The sequence below is a fragment of the Papio anubis genome, chromosome 5 (genome assembly GCF_008728515.1).
Source record: "Papio anubis isolate 15944 chromosome 5, Panubis1.0, whole genome shotgun sequence".
Classification (NCBI taxonomy): Eukaryota; Metazoa; Chordata; class Mammalia; order Primates; family Cercopithecidae; genus Papio; species Papio anubis.
The window spans coordinates 45,474,002-45,495,201 of NC_044980.1; the positions used below are offsets into that span (position 1 = coordinate 45,474,002).

Consider the following 21,200-nt stretch of genomic DNA (forward strand, 5'->3'; position numbering starts at 1 on the left):
CATATTTTCTAGACTTACTGTAGGTATTTTAATGCCTTAATCAATTTTTGCCACTTTAGTTCCTCTGCTGAGCTAGATTAATATTTCCCTAGGTTCCCAACTTTCAAAGAAGAACACTTGTCAAAATCATCTTTACAGGAAAAAATGAAGCTGCAATTAAAAAAAAGAAAAATGCTCATCTCTCTCAAGTTATATATCACAAATATTGTTAACTATGATATAAACAGCCTTTTGAATGAAGACTCAAAATAAACACATGTTCTTCAGTTCTAGAAACTGTATAAAAGTAAATACTCTTTCCTTTTCAATTTAAGCTAATTTGATTTTCATTTTTATTCCACTGATAAATTACAATATGTCACTCCCAAAGTAGTAATGGCATCATACCCAAAACTTGTGGTATGGGTGCAAATGACATTGTAAAGCGGGGAAGAAGAAAGAAAGTAGGAGAGGGCATAGGAAACCCCCTATAAATGAATCTCCAATGTCTAATTGGGGGGATATTTTATTAAGTAGGACCCTGTTTATCTTTCTAGGCTCATTTGGTTTCAGCATATATATGATCTGTTCTTTTGACAAGTCTTTCCCATCTTACTTTTCCAAAAGGCCTCGGCTGTCATGCAAAGAAACTCAGAAGAAAAGGAAAATCATTTTTTTGTTGTTGTTATTCTGTGAGAAGGACAGAGACAATACATTGGATTGACCACATTTCTTTCCTCTTTCTTCAGGAATAAAGGGGTGGCAGAAATACTAAGTTTGACCCCAACTAACTTATAAATGTAACAAACTAAGGTATATGTCTCTTACAATTTCCTTTGTGATGGCATTCCTCTTGGCTATTAGTAACAAAAGAAATGACATTCTTAATTCAGACATAAGCTAAAGATCTAGGTCCTTTTGATGTCTATACCAGTAAGAGTATCTAAAGATACACAGTATTGACAGTCCAGCCTTGAAATCTCAGGACTGTTCTCAAATAAATTATTTTGAAACATTAAAAATTTGACAAGAACATACATTTTCAAGAAATGAAATAGAGCTTGGGTTTCCTCTAACATAAATTTAAAATTATTCCTCTCTTAAGATAAATTTTAACATGGGAAAATTTCTACCCATCTTTCCTCAAAAACAAATTACAGCAATATTTGATGTCATTTCACAAATTTTACTGATAGGAAATATGGTTTTGGTCAGTAACTTTTATGAACATTATCTAGAGATGCATTAATTCTTAAAATACCTTGTGGCCATCATTTGTTGCTTTTATCAGCCTAGGAATATGTTAACTATGGATGAGAGGCAAGAGAAGAAGAAAACTTTGGGTTGAGAATCAAGAAAATTGGGAAAGATGAGTTCCTGGCTGGACTCCAATGTTGATTTTTAAAGTCAGTCACACAGTCTCAATGGACCTCAGTTTCCCCACCTGTAAAATGAGGAGTTAGAGCTAAAATACTCTCTGGGGTCCCTCCCAGCGTTAGGAGTCTATGTTTGAAAGCCTTGTCAAAAGTAGCAGTCTCAACTATTCAAAAAGATTCTGCAACAAGGAAACTCTGATAAAAGATTATTAACCTGGTAATTTGTTGACTTCTCAGTGTTTCTGATTTACCTTGAGGTATTTTAAAAAAATACATGCAGATGCCATTAGGTGAAGTGCATATTTTCTTTTCTTGCTTTTATATACTGAGGTCTCTGCCCAATCGAACTGTGAGAGTCCATAGCAGTGCAATGAAGTGAGATGGGAAAGGCCGTTTATGTCCATCACTTAAAAGGAAAAATCTGGCTGCTGGGAGACATTCTGAGTGGGATGTTGGTGCTCTTTCCTGCTCGTGTTTAATTGAGGATGCATATTTGAAAATCTCTCGGTAGGTTAAGTAGAAATCTGATTCTGTCCTTTGAAAGAAAACGGTTAATAACATGCAATGTGAATATGTTTTCCTTTTCTGCTTAGCAATTTGCATAGGCCAGCACTCCCTGTTTGTCTCTTGATAACCTCATCAATCTCATCCATGCCCTCCTGACCATAGTGCCTGATTGCAGTAATTCCATTTTAGTGGGGCTTTCAGGAGGACTTGGCTTCTGCATTTAGCTAGTACTGCACATTGGAGTGATCCTGTCTTCCCCAGAGTGAGCAGCTGAGATCATATTATGCCTCCCTTGATTTCTTTGTAAAGGTTGCCTATAGAATTTCATATTGATTTTAAGCTGGTGGTGTTTCATTTTTAACCCCTTTGCAAGTCAGGAGTCCAGTTGTATTAGTGTCTCCTCCCTGTCATTCTGACAGGCATTTGTTATCTGCTTTTTTTCTTGTAGTCCTTGCCCTTCATTCTGTGGCAGCTCTTTTGATATCGAACTTGTTGCCTTTACTCTTTTGTTGTTGTTGACGTTGACGTGTTTTAAAAATCTCAGGGCAGTATAGCACAAGGATGTAAGGCAGAGCACAATTTTAAAAGTCTAATATATAAATAAGCAAGCAAAAAGCTAAAAAAACCAGAAAGGTCAATAGAGGATGGGTATTCATGCTAAGGAGGCACAGTAGCTTTGGCAGCCTTACATTATTCTAGAGAGAGTTTTGTAGATGCAAGGTTTGCCAAGTAATGAAGCAGAGCCCAATTGTTAGTTGAACAGTAGCCATTTGGCTACAGGTGTGACTTGTTGAAAGCATATCTTAGTTTTAATGTTTATTAACTGACTGCTCTTCAGAACCTTAATTTGGTGTTATTTGGCATAAAGTCTGTCCTAAAGCAATGCAATATAAAGATTTATAAGTGACACTGCACTCCATAAACATGGATTGTATAGTGCCTTAGAATTTGCATAGCCTTTCAAATCAATTGTCTTATTTGATATTCACATAGGCCCTGTGATACAGGCAAGGTAGCTATTAATATGCCCATTTTAGAGGTAAGGAAGCAGATACCAAGAGAGCACACATATAATAGAACCGAGGCTGGAATTTTAGTTTCCTAAAACCAAACTTGTTGCTCTTTAATTCTGTGGTAGTCTCAAGTAATGCAAGCAAAAATATAACTATTGCATATCTTTGTATCACCTTTAGATTTACAATTCCTTATTTATTTCCTTGTCTTTGTACTTTCTGAGTGTACTTTCAGATTTATCTCCAGCAGAGCAGAGTTACTTTTAGCACAAAAGAGAATGACAGAAATCAAGGTCTCCATGTTAAGCAGATTATTCTTAACTGCTTAGGGAATTTTCCCACTGGATTGCCCTATTGTACTTAAAATTTTATTTTAGCTCCATTTTCTTGTCTGTAAAGTGAAGAGGTTAGGCTATGTTCCTCTCATTCTATGGTAGTGTGATTAGGAGAGTGGAAGGTGAAGAAAGAATCAGAGCTGCAAGTGAATATGATTATCATGAAATCACAAGTACAGGGCATAATGCATGTTTTAAAACTGGAGATAGTATTTATATTCTAAAATGTTTCCTTATGAATTACCTTCATCCTTCAGTGTACTGTTTAGTGTTACTGCAAACATATTCCTTTTACAAATCCGAATCAATTTGTTTGTCTTCCGTGTAAGATACTTAAAATTTTCAAAATGTGTCCAAAAACAACATGCTTAGTTTTAGATAATTCTTTCAGTTGATATATGGTTTTGTGAGACTAAGTGTAAATATTCTCTAAAATAGTTACATTTTTCCCCTTAGTCGTCACTTTCTAGAATGCTTAAGCATTAGCAATCATTTTTAAGGTAGTGATTTCATCTTCTTTATTTAATGGCTCACTGCTATATTTGAAACTAAACCATGTATATTTCAACTTTCAAGAGCCAATAGGCTTTGAAAAAACTTGGGTTGGAGTCAGTAATTTCCTTTTAAAAATATTTCAAATTGTAAATCAGATAAATATCTATTTCATATTTTAACAATTTCCCTTATTGTATACAGCAAAACTGATTTATGTGTTACGCTAAATATCTCTTAGCTAATAGAACTAGAATAATTTAAAATATTCAGGGATTTGGATAAAAATAAGATTCGTAAATATGCTCTTACAAGCCTTTGGAAAAACACTGGGTTTTGCAAGACTCATGGGTTATGCATCCCAGGCTCCAATATGGCACTTTGGAAACTAGTATCATGAGCATCAACAAGATAACGACCACATCACAAAGCCTAGAGAAATATATTTAAGTAGTAAAACGTTCTCTTTTTTCCTTCAAATGTAACTTTTATAATGTCATTGGACTATCCCTAATAATAAGCTCATAATTCACCCTTTTTATCTGGATTTTTTAATGTTCTTAAATAAATACGAACTCAAATTGAGAGGAAACTTAGGGCTTAATTTCTGCTTGTAACTTCTAATATTTTATGTGCAGAAATACAAACCCAGTCCGCATGACTCTTTTTCAACTTTTGTGCATGATTTCCTCAGCGAATTTATTTGCTGCAAAGGCCACCAGACCATTTTTTCTTCTTAACACATACACTGACTTTGTTCCCAAGGTTTTTTTTTTTTTTTTTTTTTTGACATGACTTTTCATTCCCTTAAGTTTAACCATAAGGTGGATATGATCAAAATTGGCAAACAGCAAACATATTCCCTTAATAAAATATATAGTCATACTTTAATTTGTGTACAATCATGACAGCAAAACCAAAAACCAGGCAAAACTCACCACTTATTCTTAAAAAATAAAACAGTTCGATATGCAGCTCAGGTTCATTAAATGGCTTGTAGATGTCTCAGTGTCTTTCCCAACCTGGGTCACCTCTTGCACACACTATGGATAATGTCTGATTTTAGGTGGAACCATTACTAAATTCAGTATGCTGAGATTTGCTTCGAGTCTTAGAGTTTATTCATATTGAAACTTGGGAGATATAAACTGAAATAAAAATCCCACATTCAAAGAGTTGCCTGAAAGTTGAAACCACCCAGCCTCAGGCAGCTGCAGCCACTGTGATCCTATGACCAAAGTTTCTGAGAGGCTTACTCTCAGTGAAGTCATTAACAGAGTAATTGTCCCAAATTTTTATAGACACGTCAACTGGCAATGATAGAACATGAGTTAATGTTTTTGGCCTTCTTGCTTATGATTTGAATTTATCTTTTGTGTGTCTTGTTCCAGTACTATCAAAAGAAAAGGAAAAAAAAAATCAGGGAGATAGAGAGCACATTCTCAGAGAGCACATCTCTCAATTCCAGAAAGCACATTCTCACTCTGATGTTTCTGATATAGAATCTTAGAGTGGACTTAAGAGGAGCCAGCTGTGTGGGAACACATATTGATGACTTAGTTGGCAGTACTTCCCCGCTGAGTGCCAAGCTACAGATGCACTTCCAATCAATTCCCACACAGCTACAGTTCAGTAAACTATTCTGAATGAAAAGAACATGGCACTGGGGGCTGTGAGATCCAGAAACATCAGGGCAGAGTCCAAAGACAGCATATCACCAAACAAAGCTGAGTGGCAGTAGACCTAAAGAGGCAAAGTGACAAGAAAATAAGGAAGAAGTAAACTAAGGCAAAGTGTGTGTGTATGTGTGAGTGTAAAATAGATATGATAAAAATAGACATTGATTTCTTATTAACGTCATAAAGTGAGTTTGTTAGTTTTAAGATAAAATACAGGGGATTGCCCTATGTAGTAGAGACCATATAACGCTTGTTGAATTAAATAAAATGGAATAAACAAATACAGTTCTTTAAAAAAAGGACAAATATGAAACCAACAAAAAGTGAAAATATTTACATACATAATATACAATTTTTTTAGTGAAATTTTTAAATAATAAAATCTGATTGTATAGCAATTGTAGCACACAAACTGACTTCATTTACATTTTATCTGTGAACACTGGATGTTGTGTTCTGCAATCTCTTTCTAGCTTGGGGCGGGGCCTCTGAGTGTCATCTCTTTGTTTATAAATGTATATATACCATTTATGATCTCCTAAATGGGACCTGTTGAAGAATGGAAAAAAGTCTGAAGCTAATTTAAAAATACAAAATATTTTATACTGATTTTTTTTAAAGTTAGAATTCACCTTTTAAAATTCAAAAAGAAAAATATTTAATTTTTATCTAGTTTAAATGCTTAAATTGATCAACATTGTATAAAAATTCACTCAAGATAATAACTTTGAACTCAATATCAAGTGATTTTTAAAATAATTTTCTAGTACGAAAATAGCAGAGCCTTTTTTTGTTTCAATGCCATCGATTTTTAACTCAATGATAAAAAATAGGCACTTTATTTAAAAATTCCTCAATGTTTTCTTGATGTTTATGGTCTATTGTTAAATTGGGAAATAATTTCTACCTAAGACAACATAGGTAGACATTCACAATGAACTAAAAACTAAATGTTACTATTTTTTTTTTTAGTAAGCATCATGGAATAAATAAATCAGGATCAATGAACAAAAACGGTCCTATTTAACTAACGCAAAAATGTACACATACATTTTTAGTAGGTTTTATATAACATGAAAGATAAGATAGGTATAGAAAAAAATGTCAGAGCTAAAGTTTCTAAGTGGAATATGAGTTGTTTATAATATTGCAAAGTTTCTCTAGAAAGTGTCTAGGACAAGCCAGTTTTTAAGGTAGCCCAGACACAATGAAGTAGGCAGAACAATTCAATTGCACATAAGATTAATCAAAGATACCTTTTGCCTTAGGCACTTTTATATTTTGCATTTGTATAAATATACATTTATTTTACTGTAAATTTTTAATATTATTGAGCAATTACTCTAATATTTACTTAATTCACATAACCTCAATTTTCTCATTGTTTCTTTCAATCACATTGTGAGGTTATTGTTCCATTTTGCAGACAAGAATCCCTTGTAAATGAGGTGAATGGGAACACTAAAACAAAACCCATTTATTTCAATCATTATTTTCCTTGACTCACCTACTTTCTGGAGTATAGTGCTACATGTATATTATGCACTTAATATATACTTCATGATTGATTGATTGAAAATTAATTAAGGTTCTTGTCCTGTGAGATATCTACAACAGCATCTAAGAAAACAGAATAAACACCTCCTATTTTTTGAAAGCTTCCTGTGCTTTTTCTATCTTTCCAGGAGTTGAGCCCAGCAATGATGATATCAGCAAACCTCCCTCAAGGTAAAAATATCTTTCTCTTCCTCTGAACTCCCCTTCTCTGTCCCCATGACACCCTGCTCAATGAAGTGCAAACAATCGATGGGTTTGCTATCAATCAATGAGTGTCTCTTCTGAGAGGCACAGAAATGTGGAAAATAGTCCTGGACTGTGAGGGGCTGGGGAAAGAATAGCTGGCATTTCTTTACAGCCTGATGGCGATATGAATTTGATCGCATCACTTCTCACCTGCTCTAGACCTCCGTCTGCTCATCTGCAAAGTGATAGTATTTAATTCTAAGATTCCTTCTAGCTCTCATGATCTCTGCTTCTATTTACAACATCTTTATTTCTTGGGGTAGGGGGTGGGAGGGCATTCAAAGAAATAAATTCAGAAGGTAGAAATGTTCTGAAATACACAGTTTGTTAAACTCAGTCCAAAGAATTCTATTTTTCTCCTCAACTGCTTTCTTGTTTTAAGATTTATATTTTCAAAATGATGCTTTCTGAATAAATATATGGGGGTAATAAAACCAGCCATAAAAGCAAACCAGTAAGGTGGCAATAAAATATGAATCATGGTTCCCAGGATCAGTAGAATTGTCAGAATGTACATATCACCATGTATGACACTAACAATTGTTGTGTTCTCTAGTGGGGAGGCATGTGCTAACCTAGGACTGAGCAGACGTTGAAGTATATAATGGGGAAAACAACATAAAAGAATCTCTCTATGTCTTAGAGCCAGTATGGCTCAAAAATTTGCCATTTGGAAGAGTTGTAGTTGGATCCAGGTATGATCTAGCAGATAAAATGGTGTCAACAAATTGAGGGAATTACTTTCTGTCTTTGATTCTGTGCTTAACAGGATGAGTGATGTTGAAGAAGGTTATCGGCCTTCATATATCAACTTCTCCACAGTGAACTAGTGAAATAACACTCGACTTCCCTCAGTTGTATGTGTTTCTTCATAAGACTAATATTTGTAAAAGGTTTCAGTCTCTTTATACGGAAAAACTCTGCAATAATAATAATAGTAATAATAACGACTGTAGTCATTTCCCACCACAGATGTTCAGGAAATAAAATGAATAGTGTCACAGAGTAATTTGCTAAACTATATTTTGTAAGTACAAATGGGAATTTTCTGCATCACATATAATTCCGTCTATCGAATTTGTATGAACATTAACCAAGGAGAATACAATACATGAGCTGTAATTTAATGATCACACTAGACAACCACCTCCCACATAGCAAGAGGTTATCATAATTATTTACATTTGGGTGTAGAAAGAAGACAAAATGTGTCATCTTTTTGGTTATTGCTTACATTAAAAAAGGGAAACGCTTGTCTCGAAAGGATGCAGTAAGCAGTATGAATTAATTAAAACTCACTAACTTTGATACTGGAAGCAGAAATTTATATCCAATAAATAATTTCTCTAATGTAAGACAAGAGGGTCTCTTGGGAAGAGAAAATCTTCAAAAGATGTAGAGAAAGGAAATCATGACTTTTGACGTATCACTGCAGCCACATATCCAACAACTGGCTGATACAGTTTTGAGAATACACTGGAGAACCACAGATTCTGAGGGATCTACACCTTGCCTCCAGTTTCTTCCACTCAGAATTTCCAAGGTTTATACTTGTATGTACGCTGCTCCCTTCATATAGATAGGTGGTTACAGAACATGTATTAGAACCAGGGAGAGTAAACAGAGTATCTGTCTGAATTAACTTGAAATAGAAACCTTTTCTGGTCCAGCCACTTTGGGATAATCTGATTTTTATTTGAATAGAAATGAGATTTAGGGATAGAAGATGATCATAGATAGAGGTGTTTTCCCCAATATTGTAATGAAATCACCTGACACTATTTTTACATTTTCTAAAATATTGAATTGAGCAAGAGATTAAGAAAACTCTTGCTTTGGTGTGTGTTCTCTGCCATGAATGTGGTTTTAAGGATAAAAATATATTCCATGCTCATGAATACATCCTCACCAGTTTACAAGGGTGAGTGAGGTTATGAAATTCAGCAAGCACATCTGAGCAAACCATGTAATCAGGGTGATGGAGGTTTTCTAGCTTTATTTAGGAGAAAAGAGGACTCTAAAAGGCCACGACCAGGACCAGTTAGGCAAAATGTAAAGCAGAGTGGAGTATTAAAATGTACTAAAAATAGAATATTTCCAAAGAAGGTATATGGAGTCACTTTTAGAAGTAAGAGAATTATGCAACTAGGAGAAAGTAGGAGGTTACTGGGAATATTTTATGTAAAAAAGAACTTAGAGATCAATTTACCTATTTCACATCTCTTCTGAGATCATGCTCTGAAAACTCTATATACTAGCCAGACTTATTACTATTATTATTTATTTCACTTTAAGTTCTGGGATACATGTGCAGAAAAATATGGAATGCTTCACAAATTTGTGTGTCATCCCTGTGCAGGGGCCATGCTTATCTTCTCTATATCATTCCAATTTTAGTATATGTGCTGCTGAAGCAAGCACCAGACTTATTTTTATTTCATATTCTCTGAATACCAGGTATATGATTAGATTTAGCAAACAAGTTACTTATCATGTTATATGATGCTTTCCAAACAACATAGTAAAACTGCATTTCTTTGGAAGTCAACTATTGTACTCAAATTCATATGAGTTACATGAGACAAATAAAAAATACATCTATAAATTTAAACATATTTATTGAGTGACCACAATATGCCAGGTACCATTCTAGGTGCTGAGTATACGTTGGAGAACAACTGCAAATAGCCCTGAACTTTTTCTACTGGGGAAGGAGATAGATGGTAAATAGGCAACACATGTACTGTGTCAGAATACGATATGTTTATGGAGGCAAGTAAAACAGGAAGGGGGTCTACAGAGCACCAAGCCTGGTCGATGGGCTGGGGATGTGCAATGTTATTTAGAAAATTCTAAGATAGGTGCTCTGAGAAGGTGGCTTTTAGGCCACAACTTGAAGCTCAGATGAGCCCACTGTCAATGAAGCTTAGTTAAATTTTAAGTTGATTATTTTTACCTTTATCAATGTAGATTCCCTCTCATGAAGTGCATAAGGCAAAATATAATTATTCCATCTTGTCTTATGTTTTATCCAAAAAAGATGCAAATCTAAGATCTTGAGGGATTTAACTTTCTTAAATCTTTACACTTCTCTATGAAAGCACTTACCCCATAAGAAAAAATGTAATCTTTGTCCTGTACTGTAATGCAGTGCAGTGTGTGACAGAAAGCATAAAAGTGAGAACTAAGAAACCTGGGTTCTAGTTGTATGATTTATATATTAATTAATAACCTCAGTTTGTTCATTTGGGAAATGAGGGCAGTGGACTGTTTCAATATTTCCAAAAGGAGCATAACATTCCATGGAGCACTTGTGCTGGAGACACTTGAAAATCAAGAGTGGACAATTAAATCTGGAAGCATCATATGTCAGATAACCCCTAACTGGAGTCCAAAGGCATTTCAGCACGTTAAAGAAACTGAGGAGGTAGTGTAAAAGGAAGCCATTTGATGATAAACTTTGTTTAACTCAAAATTTCCTAAACATATTAGAACAAACTTGGGAAACACTGAAATAGACCATCAATGCTAATGTTTCTACAGTTAAGAAATTCTATAAGTGTTCTTTTTCATTGTTAGTTCCATTTTACTGTATCCATAAAGATGACCTAATTATGCAGAGATTGACAACCACATGAAAATCTCAGACACTTAAAACAAAACTTATTCCTTTCTTATGCGACATGTCCATTGAGGATTGGCTCCAGCCTTTGTTCCACAGTTTTCTCACTGCATTTTCCAATAAGCAGAACAACCACAGTCTAAGCATTATCCATCAGTCTGGCATAAAAAAGAGAGGCTACTGTGACCTAATTTGAAGTGCATTTGGAAGTATATGCTTAATTTGTGCTTGAAAAAATACAGTTATTGGTGAAAGCACTAATGACTCCATATTTACCTCCTGAAAAAACCTCATGGTTACATTAAATCTAATAAATGCTAGATTTTATAAGTTTTATGTTGTCGACTGCTGAATTTTTGTGGTCTTTATTCTGGTAGGTAATAGGTTACTCGTGGATAAGCTTTATCTTTTTGAGACTTAAGTTCAAGTTCTTTTTGGATAGGCCTGGAGTATCTGTTTTTCCTAATCTAATTTAGCCCTGTTTCTGAGCCATGGCCCTCCTTTCATGGCCTCTATTGAATGGTTTCATGAGTCAAGAAGATTTCTCTATTCCGGCTAGTAGAAATTTCAACAATTCTTGACCCTGCGTAAACTCTGAATATTATTCAGTACCCGCTCTCCAGCAACTTTTGTTTCTTCAGAAGTTGTTGCTGCCTAGCCTCCTGGGGATTCATACTATGCATGCAGAGGTTGATATTAAGCTAAAGATTCAAGGGACTGCTATGCGTATTTTTGGAATTCTTCCCCTGTATAGCTCCCTCCTGTAAATGATCTGCAAATTCTACCCACCTCTTCACTCAGGGACGCCAGCAGGATCTATTTGGATTTCCCGTCCCTGAATTGTAGTCTAGAAATTTTCTCTAGGCAGAAAGCCTGGGCAGCAATAAGTCTCATTTCTTTGGTTCTTTTCTGTCAAGGATCGCAGTGCTGTGCTGTCTGCTGCTCAAAGTATGAAAATAGTTATTTCCTACATTTTGTCCAGTTTTCTAGTTGTTTATGGCAGGAGGCTAATTTCAAACCCTGTTATTCCTTAATGGCTGGAAACTCAAGTTTCCTAAATCTAAATTTAGCCCTTGTTTTATAAATACTTGGTTTTTCAGCATGGCGAAGCATCACGACTTGAATGTCAACAAAATGGATTTCTTGTTTTTCCCTGGGAGAACAGAAAGCTATAAACATGAGAAACTCCAAATACTATACTTCCAATTTCCTGAAATGTAACTCCTGCAGTAAATGGGAAAAGTATATGCTGACCTAAGTAATGGTCAAGATATGTAGGCAAAGAGACCATTTCTAAGGCAACCAACTTATTTTTTTCCCGAAGCATCAATACATAGTAAAAATATTCGTTTCTATAAATATTTATCTTGAAGTCAAATAGAAACTAAAATATATGATCAAGGAAGTAGTACAAATCTAATCTAGAAAAATAGCAATAATTTTATTATACATGATATTTCTTGGTAAGCCAATGATTTGAGTTCTTACATTGGAATAACAAGTATCTCTTGGTACTAAACATTAAATAATAACCTTAGAAATTATACAAAAGGGCCAAAATAGAAATTGTAATTTGTAGTGTTGCAGTATCCTAGTGCCTAGAGCATATTAGGTTACTCAATAGATATTACTTGAATATTGGATGAATGAAAGAAAGATGACAAGAAAAGGAGAGGTGTTATGATGTAGTAAAAATTATTTCTTAGAAGGAAGGCGTTTCTGTTTACTTCCTTGTAGTAGTGAGATCTGAGAAAGTGTCTAAGGCCAAGAATGATTGGGTTTAGCATCAGACAGATGGATGGATATACTTCTCCCAAGAATTCTGGAGACTGCAATAATAATAATAACAGTAAATAATGATGCAATAATGATATAGTAATAATAAATAATGAATAATTGTGATGGCAAACAATGATAATGAATTGTTCTTGTGTGCTTTCTATGCACCAAATGCTGTTCTATGCACTTTTAATATTTACCTCATTGATCCTTTATCAGACTATGAAATGAATACTACTGCCTCATTTTATACTTATGAAGATTAAGGAATAGGGATAATGAGTAACTTGAGCATGGTGACAGAGCAAGTAGTGGCAGAGAAAGGTTGAAAATCTACAGTATGGTCTTAATGCCATCAATTTTAACTACAGAGCTATACTGACTCTCTGTACACAGGGACCAAATATAGAGGAGCTCACCAATATGAAAAGTATAGAAAATCGTTCCAGAAGTTAAAATATAAAACAAACAATGAATTTAAAATTTTTAAAAAGTTTTAGTAGAGACAAGGTCTCAATATGTTGCTAAGGCTGGCTTCCAACTCCTGAACTCGAGTGATGCTCCCAAAGTTCTGGGATTACAGGTATGAGCCACCCTGCCTGGCTATAGTTCCTTAGTGTCAGTTCAAGTGTTCCATTCAATACTGGAAGTCCAGTGGCAGTCTGTTTCCATTCTATTTCTTTCTCCGTACATGTTGTGATGAATGATAAATTGTTTTCCTTTTATTTTATTTATTCCTGTGATTTAGCTTATGGAGAAGAACAAAAGGGTTAAAGCTTCCAGGCCGAAAAACAGAATTTACCAGAAATGAAGATATGTGTAATAATTTCCAAATTGTATTTACGGATACCATTTTATTCTATCGATTGGAACTGTACTTAGCAAAGGGGATCATACAAAGGAGATAAGAGAGAATGAGAAATTGAAACAAAGCATTGATGGAAGTTTCCTAAGAGCAAAATGAGAAGGCTGTGCCATCCCAGGGGAAGTGGGGGTGGATCTGATGCCTGAAACAATGAGAGCTGTGATGGAATCAATGGCAGCAGATCCCGTAATTACTAAATTAGACTGTTCCATTTCTGGATAATGCACGCTGCATTTTGATCTTGATTTGAAATCCAATTAGTTCAGGATCATCATTCCTTTTAGTTCTAGCTTCTCTCTGGTGACTTTGAGACTAGAGCAATAGTGTAGTATTTTTGTGTTTGCTCTTTCATGTCTTTGAAGATATGGTTTTTTAAATCCATGGCAACAGGTGTCCTCTGCTCCCACTCTTACATATTTTACTGATTACTCTCTTGGTTTATTCTCACATGCTCTCAAGTCATAGTAACCAGTGAAATGCTACATTGATACACATTTGGCTTTTCCAATAAATAATGACAATAAACCATGAAACATTTGTCTTTGAAATCACCACTACCTTTTAAGTTTTTTTTTTAAAGTTTTATTTACTAGATAATTTGCCTTTGTGGATTGGTATTATTCTTAATTCTCTTGCTTTCCTTCATTGAAATTAAAGGGGCAAGCCTTATATTATCTTTTCATTTAAGATAAATGAAAGAACATATTTTAGGTATGTCACGTATGAGAGATGAAGATTTCTGACAACATAGCGTTTGTTTTTTCATTTTCTGGTGAGGGTGAGAAGGGAACTTCAGGCAGCCCATTGAAATAGCTTCAGTTTGCTCACATGACTATATTAGCAAGTAGTTGATTGAAGATAGTCTGAAATAGTTTCAGCAAAAGACCTTAGGATGTATACATTAGAAATATATACACCTGTGGTTCATGATTATTAAATTATTTTGAATGTAGTTTTGCTTTTTCATGCTGAATACATTAAGAGAAACCTCTGGAATTGTGGTATAATATAAATTATAAAAATATAATTTTTGTACTGAAGCATGAATGGTTATAGTCTACAATAATTTTATACCATAAGGAAGAAAACAGGCACTGTTTTCCTCCATGGGCTTGCTGAAGAAAATATGAAACATTGATTGAGAGCTACTTGTTAATTCACACTAGGGAACCATGTAGATCACTTAATTTTGAAAATTACAATGTAAACAAAACCAATGCCATAAAGGAGTTCAAGGGCCCTACATCAAAATAATATTTTGTTCATTTACTTTCACAAGTGTGGTTCATATACTCAAGTGTTACTTATGAGTATATTGCATTTGAATTAACATAGTGCATTTCATCAAAATAATAAAATCTTAGTGACATAATAACATATAGAGTTCATCACATTTTTCTGATACAGATATTTTAAATAATCTATATACATTTATGAGTGCATTAATGTCACACCATTTCTCAGTCTCTGTCTCTTCTTCCTCTCTCTTCCTCTCACTTTTTCTCACACACACAGAGAACTAAAAGTAAATTTAAAATTTTTACTGCCTTTTGTGAAACTCAGAGATTATTAAAACTGATTGTGTGGTTGATAATTCATATATTGCTGTATTAGTCTGATTTTACACTGCTATGAAGATACTTTGTGAGATTAAGTAATTTATAAACAAAGAGGTTTGATTGACTCACAGTTCCGCATGGCTGGGGAGGCCTCGGGAAACCTAGAATCATGCTGCAAAATGAAAGGAAAGCAGGCAGCTTCTTACACAGCAGCAGGAGAGACAGAAGTGCTTCAACGGGGGAACTTCCAAACACTTTTAAAACCATCAGCTTTCCTGAAAAGTCCCTCACTATCACAAGAACAGCATGGGAGAAACCACCCCCATGATCCAATCACCTCCCACCAGATCCCTCCCTTGACACCTGGGACTACAATTCAGATTACAATTCAAGATGAGATTTGGGTGGGAAAATAGCCAAACCATATCAATTGCTATCTTGTCAGTCTGCATTCTTCGTGTTCAAAAGCAGTTTCTATGTTTATGGTTGCATAGCAAATATAACATTGTGACTGATTTTTAAACAAAATTAAATCTATTAAAATTATGAGCCTAGTAAATTACATAGTCTAATATTATGAATGAACCAAGAAATGGGGAGATGGAAATATTATTAGGCTGGTGCAAAAGTAATTGAAGTTTTGCCATTAAAAGTAACGGCAAAAATCGCAACTACTTTTGCATCAGCCTAATAGCATATTGATATTGAGAAGGCAGAGATGTAAGGGTTCATCATTTTTAAAATTCTATCTTTGTAAAGCTTACATTTCATAAAATTGATTAATTTTGCCGCTAGATCAGAGTTCAATTTTTTATATGAATTTTGTATATATTCAGAGAAAGAGCACAGAAATGTTATTTTAAAAACTACTATTTTTTTTTAAATTTATTTATTATTATTATACTTTAAGTTGTAGGGTACATGTGCATAACGTGCAGGTTTGTTACATATGTATACTTGTGCCATGTTGGTCTGCTGCACCCATCAACTCGTCATTTACATCAGGTATAACTCCCAATGCAATCCCTCCCCCCTCCCCCCTCCCCATGATAGGCCCCGGTGTGTGATGTTCCCCTTCCCGAGTCCAAGTGATCTCATTGTTCAGTTCCCACCTATGAGTGAGAACATGCGGTGTTTGGTTTTCTGTTCTTGTGATAGTTTGCTAAGAATGATGGATTCCAGCTGCATCCATGTCCCTACAAAGGACACAAACTCATCCTTTTTTATGGCTGCATAGTATTCCATGGTGTATATGTGCCACATTTTCTTAATCCAATCTGTCACTGATGGACATTTGGGTTGATTCCAAGTCTTTGCTATTGTGAATAGTGCTGCAATAAACATACGTGTGCATGTGTCTTTATAGCAGCATAATTTATAATCCTTTGGGTATATCCCCAGTAATGGGATGGCTGGGTCATATGGTACATCTAGTTCTAGATCCTTGAGGAATCGCCATACTGTTTTCCATAATGGTTGAACTAGTTTACAATCCCACCAACAGTGTAAAAGTGTTCCTATTTCTCCACATCCTCTCCAGCACCTGTTGTTTCCTGACTTTTTAATGATCGCCATTCTAACTGGTGTGAGATGGTATCTCATTGTGGTTTTGATTTGCATTTCTCTGATGGCCAGTGATGATGAGCATTTTTTCATATGTCTGTTGGCTGTATGAATGTCCTCTTTTGAGAAATGTCTGTTCATATCCTTTGCCCACTTTTTGATGGGGTTGTTTGTTTTTTTCTTGTAAATTTGTTTGAGTTCTTTGTAGGTTCTGGATATTAGCCCTTTGTCAGATGAGTAGATTGCAAAAATTTTCTCCCATTCTGTAGGTTGCCTGTTCACTCTGATGGTAGTTTCTTTTGCTGTGCAGAAGCTCTTTAGTTTAATTAGATCCAAAACTACTATTATTTAAACTTTATCCCAGTTATCAAAATGCTAGACAATAAAAATTAGGTGGAAAATGAAAGCAATTATAAATTATATTAAATATATCTATGTCTAAATAGAGAAAAATGCCAATTTATGCATATCTATTTATGTTGTGATGTATCATGGCAGTTATTTTAAAAAGAGATTTCTAAAATAAATTATGTCAGTATTACTTCAGTTCTGTTTTGTGAATAGATTTTGTTTATAATTATAAACGACATAAAGGATACCAAGATGCTTTTCTGCTATTTTCTTCAAGTAATTTCACAATTTCAAGTCTTACATTTAAGTCTTTTAATACATTTTGAGTTGATTTTTATATATGGTTTGAGATATGAGTTTAATTTCATTCTTCTGTATGGAAATATCAAGTTTTCTTATCACCATTTATTGAAGACACTATCCTTCCCCCATTGTTCTTTCTTGGCACCTTTGTTGAAGATCAGTTTATAGTAAATGCCAAGACTTATTTTTGGACTTTCTGTTCAGTTCTATTGCTCTATATGTGTGTATTTATGCTAATACCATACTGTTTTGATTACTGTAGCTTTGTAGCACATTTTGAAATCAGATGGTGTGATGCCTCCAGCTTTCTTTTTGATCAAAATTGCTTTGTTTATTTAGGGTCTTTTCTGTGTGAAGTTTAGGATTGTTTTTACTATTATTGTGAAAAGTGCCATTGAAATTATAATAGGAATTGCATTGATTCTGTAGATTGCTTTGAGTACTGTAGACATTTTAACAATATTTATTCTTCTAATATATGAATATAAAATATATTTTCATTAATTTGTATCTTCTTTAATTTCTTTTATCAGTGTTTCATAGTTTTCAGTGTGTAGGTTATTCACTTTCTTGGTTAGATTTATTCTTAGGTATTTTAGTGTTATTGTAAATAGAATTGTTTTCTTAATTTATTTTTTGGATAGTTCATTGTTATTGTATTCAGATGCAACCAATTTTTGTACGTTAATTTTGATCTTGCAACTTTACTGAATTTGATTAGTTCTCACAATTTTTTTGGTAGAGTCTTCATGGTTTTCTATATATAAGATCATGTCATCTGCAAAGAAAATTTTACTTTTTCCTTTTTGGTTTGGAGGCCTTCTTTTTTTTTTTTCTTTTCTGGTCTAATTGCTCTGAATAGAACTTTCAGAACTATGTTGAATAGAATTGGTAAGAATTAGCTTCCTTGTCTTGTTTCTGATCTTAGAAGAAAAGTTTTCAGGTTTCCATTGTTGACTGCTGATAACGGTGGGCTCGTCACAAATGACCTTTATGATTTTGAGGTATATTTCATTTATACAAAATTTTTGATCATGAAAAGAATTTTGTCAGGGGAATCCAACCAGGAACTCAGGCCTCAGGTGGTTACTTTTTAAAGCTCTCAGTGAACAAATACTCTTGCCACTCACCAATCTCTGGTAGCCACTGACCATGTGAAATGGTTTTTAGAAGCTATACTCTTCAAGATCCTCCTGAATTTGCCAGCATCATCTTGACTTGCTAGTTGGTTAAAATAGGATGATAGGAAGCAGGGCCAAGATAGACAACTAGAAGCAGTGGTGATCAGAGGCTCCCACTGAAAAGACCCAAAACAGTGTGTGAATCTGGCAGTGGCAACCGAGGTATCCAGTTTCTGTTATTAGGACTGACTAGGCAGGTGGTATGACCAACAGAGAGGTAAGAAGAGCAGTGTGGTGTGGCGGCCCACTTGAGAACCACAAGGGGTGAGGGAGCCCCCATCTCCACCCAAGGGAGTCAGCGAATGAGAGTGCTACCCAGCCTGGGAAATCATGCTTTTTCCATGGAACTGCATAACCCATGGATTGGAAAATCCCACTCGGGAGCCCACACTGCCCGGGCCATGGGCCCCAACCATGGGGCTGTGCAGATTCTCAAAACCCACTTTGCTAGAATTGGCCAAAGCCTACCCAGTTCCTGGTGGGGGGGGGGGGGGGGGGGGGGGGTTGGGGGGTCATGAGGGTGGAGGTTTGGGAAACTGCCATCACCACCACTGTGGCTGCCTGTGGTGTAAGCCACAGGTCTGAGCTCCTTGAGGGAGCTCAGGTCTGATGTCCTAGAGGGAGGGGCAGCAGCCAGCACTGTGGCTGCAGGGGCTCCCTGAAGGAACTCCAATCCAGCTAGGGGCTCAGGGACAGAACTCTGATCTCCCTGGGCCTGAGCCCATAGAGAGAGGGGTGGCCATAGTCTCTGCAAATCAGCAGACTTAGTCTTTCCTTCTGCTAGCTCTGAGGAATCCAGGCAGTCCAAATGAATGGGTTTTCCCTGAGTGCACTGCACTAACAGCACCAAGGGACAGCCACAGTGCCTCATTAAATGGGTCCAGCTTCCTGTGTCACCCAGCTAGGTGAGATCCCCCAACAGAGGTTATCAGACATCCTACTAAACAGGAGCATTCCGATTGGCATCAGGTTGGTGCCCCTTGAGGTCAGAGATCCCAGAGGAAGGAGCAAGCATCCATCTTTGTTGTTCTCCAGCCTCCTTGAGAGACATCTCCAGGTACAGGAGTGAACCAGATGAACAGGTCCTGAAGTGAACCCCCAGCAAACCACAGCAGCCCTACAGGAGAGGGACCTGACCATTGGAAGAAAAACAAACAAATTGAAAGCAACAACAACAGCATCAACAAAAAATGTCTCCATAAAAACCTCATCCAAGGGTCAGTAGGCTCAAAGATCAAAACTAAACAAACTCATGAAAATGAAAAACAATCTACAAAAAAAAGCTGAAAACCCAAAAGGTCAGAGTGCCTCATCCCCTCCAAATGATCACAACACATCTCCAGCAAGGGTGCAGAACTGCACAGAGGATAACATGGACGAATTGACAGAAGTAGATTTCAGAAGGTGGATAATGACAAACTTAGCTGAGGTAAAAAAAAAAAAAAAAACAAAAAAAAAACATGTTCTAACCCAATGCAAAGAAGCTAAGAACATTGATAAAAGGTTACTGGAGCTGCTAGCTAGAATAACCAATTTAGAGAGGAACATAAGTGACCTGATGGAGCTGAAAAATGGAGGACAAGAACTTTGTGAAACACACACAAGTATCAACAACAAAATCAGTCAACAGGAACAAAGAGTATCAGAGATGGAAGACTATCTTGGTGAAATAAGGCAGGCAGACAAGATTAGAGAAAAAAGAATGAAAAGGAATGAATGAAACCACCAAGAAATACGAGACTATGTGGAAAGACCAAACCTACGACTGATTAGAGTACCTGGAACAGATGAAGAGAATAGACCCAAGTTGGAAAAACACACTTCAGGATATTATTCAGAAGAACTTCCTCAATCTAACAACACAGGCAAACATTCAAGTTCAGGAAATACAGAGAACCCCACTAATATATTTCACAATAAGTTCAACCCCAAGGCACATAATCAACAGATTCTCCAAGGTTGAAATGAAGGAAAAAATGTTGAGGGCAGTCAGAGAGAAAGGCCAGGTCACCTACAAAAAGAAGTCCATCAGACTAAGAGTGGATCTGTCAGCAGAAATCCTTAGAGCCAGAAGAGTGTGGGGGCCAATATTCAACACTCTTAAAGAAAAGAACTTTCAATCCAGAATATCATATCCAGCCAAACTAAGCTTCATAAACGAAGGAAAAATAAAATCCTTTTCAGACAAGTAAATGCTGAGGGAATTTGTCACAACCGGGCCTGCCCTGCAAGAGCTCCTGAAGGAAGCATTAAATATGGAAAGAAAGAACCATTATAAGCCACTGCAAAACACATGAAAATATAAAGATCAATGAAATTATGAAGAAATGACATCAACGAGTGTGCAAAATAACCAGCTAGCATCATAATAACAGGATCAAATTCACACATAACAATATTAACCTTAAGTGTAAATAGGCTAACTGCCCCAGTTAAAAGACACAGACTGGCAAATCGGATAAAGAGTCAAGACCCATTGGTGTACTGTATTCAGGAGATGCATCTCACATGCAAAGACACACATAGGCTCAAAATAAAGGGACAGAGGAAAATTTACCAAGCAGATGGAAAGGAGAAAAAAGCAGGGGTTGTAATCTTAGTCTCTGACAAAACAGACTTTAAACCAATAAAGATAAGAAAAAGACAAAGAAAGACATTACATAATGGTAAAGGGATCAATTCATCAAGAAGAGCTAACTACTCTAAATATATATGCACTCAACACAGGAGCACCCAGATTCATGAAACAAGTTCTTAGAGACTGACAAAGGGACTTAGACTCCCACACAATAG

The 21,200-nt window shown here is 35.7% G+C and overlaps 1 non-coding gene across 1 annotated transcript; it reads right to left on the bottom strand.

The window, feature by feature from the left end:
* Positions 1 to 9,498: 9,498 nt before the first annotated feature.
* Positions 9,499 to 9,605, bottom strand: LOC116275210. The gene has a single exon (XR_004184151.1). It is a non-coding gene; the product is annotated as a U6 spliceosomal RNA (small nuclear RNA).
* Positions 9,606 to 21,200: the final 11,595 nt, after the last annotated feature.